Here is a 4,211-nt window from a genome sequence, read left to right on the forward strand (position 1 = left end):
AGATTATCCGGGAGGCTGGTCTCAATGAGGAGAAATGTGGCATCAGGATTGGTGGAAGATCTATAAACAATCTGCATTATGCGGATGACACAACCCTGCTTGCTGAAACTGAGGAGGACCTGAAGCGCTTGCTGCTGAGGGTCAGGGACTGCAGCCTTCAATATGGATTGAGATTCAGTGTCAAGAAGACAAAGATTCTCACCACTGGACCAACTGGCAGCATCAGGATGGTTGGTGAAGAGATTGAGATTGTTCACAGCTTTAGTCTGCTTGGCTCCACAGTCAACACTCTTGGCATCAGCAGCCAGGAGTTTGCTGTTAGGGACCTCTCCAAAGGTTACTCAAGAGCATCGATGTGTCTCTGGAGACTAAGGTGCGTCTGGTACAGGCCATGGTCTTTGCAATCACTTGTTATGCGTCAGAGAGCTGGACGATGACTAGGGAGGATAAAAGGAGAATTGATGCTTTTGAGCTTTTGTGTTGGAGAAGAGTGCTGAGGGTACTATGAACTGCTAAGAAAGCAAAAAGATTCATCCTGGAGAGGGTTAAACCGGGCTTCTCCTTGGAGGCAAGGATTCTGACGCTTCGTCTGACATACTTTGGTCATGTTGTAAGAAGGGATCGGTTCCTTGGAGAGGGACATCATGCTTGGGATGGTGGAGGGCAGGCGCAGGAGGGGAAGGTCCTCTGGGAGATGGATTGATTTGGTAACTGGGGCAATCGGGATGAGTGTGTCGCAGACAGTGAGATTGGCACAGAACAGAGCAGAGTTTAGGGCTGTTGTACATAGGGTCACTATGAGTCACAAGCGACTCGACGGCACATAATTCTATATTTCAGGATAGAACTTGAAATTTACTTTTTTACTTTGAACGCAACATCATTCTTCTTCTGTTTTTCATTTGCAGCATATACCATATGATTATCTGATTCAAAGTGGCCAAAGCTGGTTCATCTCATCTCACTAATACCTAGTATGTCCATGTGAATGCATTCTATTTAATTTTTAACAAATTTCCAGTTTTACAACATTCAAGATAATGTACATTCCATGTTCCAATTAGTAAAAGTTGTTTGTTGCCCACCCCTCCTGCACCGCTGGGGACCCTGCCAGCCTGGTACGAGTCCCTGTCGGGGACCGTGGCTCGGCCCTCAGATTGGAGGAGCCCGGAGCCCACCCTGGGAGCCCTACGGCAGCTGCCGTTTGGAGCCTCCTGGCAGTGGCCTTCTCTGGAAGTTTGACCTCTGCACCCTACCCACAGCCTCGAGAGAGCTGGAGTGACCCCTAAGCAAGGACCATGGCTGGTCTGAAGTCTGAGCTAATTTTGCAAGTCCATGCTTATGATTCTCAATGGAGAGTGAAAGCACAGATTCATCATGAAAACTAGCCCCCATCGGCCACTGATTCTCAAAAGACGGAGGCTCCCCCTTCCTGTTCGAAATGCCCCAAGTGAAACATCAGAAGAGGAATTGAAGAGATCTCCTGCCCACCAAGAGCCTGAATAAGCACAGGCCTCCAAAGAGGTGGCAGAGTCTATTGCCTGCAAGTTTCCAGCTGGAATCAAGATTATTAATCAGCCCACCATGCCCAACACCCAGGTGGTGGCTGTCCCCATCAATGCTGACATCCAGAGCATCATCACGGCACTGACAGCCAAAGGAAAGGAGAGTGGCAGCAGTGGACCCAACAAGTTTATCCTCATTAGCTGTGGGGGAGCCCCCACGCACCCACTGGGACCCCAGATTCTATGCAAGACAGCAATGATGTCAGGAAGACAGAAGTGATCACTGAGACCTTGGGACCAAAGTCAACAACTAGGGATGCAACTCTTACTAGACCACCTGGAGCTATTCCTGGGCAGAGATGGGAGAGCTGTGTTGGCGGTGAGGCAGCAGGCTGCACTCTCGACAACAGTTTGACCAACGTCCAGTGGCTTGGGAAGATGAATTCTGATGGACTGGGTTCTTGTGACATCAAACAAGAAATGGAGGAAAAAGAAAATCGTCATGTGGAACAGAATCAGGTTAAGGTTGAGGAGCCTCCAGCATCAACATCCTGGCAGGACTCCGTGTCAGAGCGGCCACCCTACTAGTACACGGCCATGATACAATTTGCTATCAATAACACTGAAAGGAAGCGTATGACCTTGAAGGACATCTATACTTGGATTGAGGACCACTTTTCTTACTTTAAGCGCATTGTCAAGCCAGGCTGGAAGAATTCTATTCGCCACAACCTTTCTCTCCATGACATGTTTGTTCGAGAGACGTCTGCTAATGGCAAGGTCTCTTTTTGGACCATTCACCCCAGTGCTAATCGCTACTTGACATTAGACCAAGTGTTTAAGCCACTGGACCCAGGGTTTCCACAATCGCCAGAGCACTTGGAATCACACCAGAAACGACCCAACCCTGACCTGCGCCGGAACGTGACCATCAAAACTGAACTCCCACTGGGTGCACGCCGAAAGATGAAGCCACTGCTTCCACGAGTCAGCTCATACCTAGTGCCCATCCAGTTCCCAGTGAACCAGTCACTGGTATTGCAGCCCTCCGTGAAGGTGCCTTTGCCTCTGGCGGCTTCGCTCATGAGCTCAGAGCTGGCCCACCATAGTAAGCGAGTCCGAATTGCCCCGAAGGTACTGTTAGCTGAAGAAGGGATAGCCCCTCTTCCCACTGCAGGCCCAGTGAAAAAAGAGAAGCTCCTGTCCAGAGAAGGGCTGTCCCCTTTGCTCCCAGTCCAGTCCATCAAGGAGGAAGAGATCCAGCCTGGGAAGGAAACACCACATTTTGCCAGACACATCAAAGTAGAGAGCCCTCCTTTGGAAGAGTGGCCCTCCCCCTCCTTCAAAGAAGTATCCCCTCACACCTGGGAGGACTCATCTGGCTCTCCCACTCCAAAGCCCAAGAAATCCTATAGTGGGCTCAAGTCCCCAGCGCAGTGTGTGTCTGAAATGCTCGTGATTAAACGGAGAGAGAGGAGGGAGAGGAGTCGGTCCCGCAGGAAACAGCATCTCTTGCCTCCCTGTGTGGATGAGCCCGAGCTGCTCTTCTCAGAAGGCCCCAACACGTCCCGAGGAGCTGAGCTCCCTTCCTAGCGGATCCCTCTGAGCAGACCTCCCAGCTTGCCTACTCCCAGGAGGAAGGAGGACCTCTCAAGACGCCCATTAGGAGATGCTGCCCATCTCCTCCACCCCAAGCAAATCTGTCCTCCCCATGACTCCTGAGTTCTGGAAGCTCACCCCCCCAGCAAAAAAGGGGGGCTTAATTTCAGCCCAGTAAGAACCCCCCAGGGTGCCTTTGGTCCGCAAACTGACTCCCTCCTCAGCACCATACCACTAAAAAGTGTTCCCCTCTTTGGCACCCCCCGAGAGTTCCTCTGTTCAGAACCCTTTGACCTTACCTCTGACCCCTTCAGCAGCTATACCTCCTCAGATATGGATACCCTCAAGCCAGGCTCCCCGGAACCACAGGTCACGAATCGCTCTCTGACAGAGGATCTGGTTCTGGACACAATGAACGACAGCCTCAGCAAGATCCTGCTGGACATCAGCTTTCCTGGCCTGGAGGAAGACCTACTGGGCCCTGATAACAGCAGCTGGTCTCAGTTCATTCCTGAACTGTGGTAGGGACCTGGTCACGGCCTTGCTGCTCAAACTACCCATATGGAACACTCATGTAGCCAGGCAGTCCAGGCCCAGTGTCCCCCGAACCTTCTGAGTGAGAACAGCAGTCAGCAACCTTGTAAGCTCCTTAGCTCCACGGCTCCTGGTGATGCTAAGGCAGAAGTGGCACCTTTACTGCCACTGAGGCCTCTGAAGACAGCAAAGCTCTGGCAACTGGTCTCTCTGCCACCTTTAGTTCCCCAGGAGACTGGTTACTCTGCTACTGGAGGTTGAAGGGGGAGCACAGCGAAAACCAGAGTGAGTGGGACTAGGAACTCTCCAAACTTTCCATTCCGGGTCCGCAGACTTTTCTGGGCTGGCCCTTGTAAATAGTGTATATTTTATAAATTATCTTCTAATTATAAACGTAAACATATTTCCTTAGATAATTACAGAGAATACCAAAAGGCAGATAGGATAGCAAGGGACTTGACTTTGCTTCTGTTCCTTGCTTTTAGTTCTAGCTACCGGAGGGACCTGCAGTGCAAGGTTTCTTCCAGGCCCGAGGGCTCTTACTGTAGCTACCTAGAAAGGGCATCTTGCCCC

The 4,211-nt window shown here is 51.0% G+C and overlaps 1 pseudogene; it reads left to right on the forward strand.

Moving 5' to 3' along the window:
* The first annotated feature begins 1,377 nt into the window (after positions 1-1,377).
* Positions 1,378-3,629, forward strand: LOC102846239 (annotated as a pseudogene).
* The last annotated feature ends 582 nt before the right edge of the window (positions 3,630-4,211 follow it).

This window comes from Elephantulus edwardii, unplaced genomic scaffold (genome assembly GCF_000299155.1).
Source record: "Elephantulus edwardii isolate Elephantulus edwardi_28Jun2011 unplaced genomic scaffold, EleEdw1.0 scaffold00338, whole genome shotgun sequence".
NCBI lineage: Eukaryota > Metazoa > Chordata > Mammalia > Macroscelidea > Macroscelididae > Elephantulus > Elephantulus edwardii.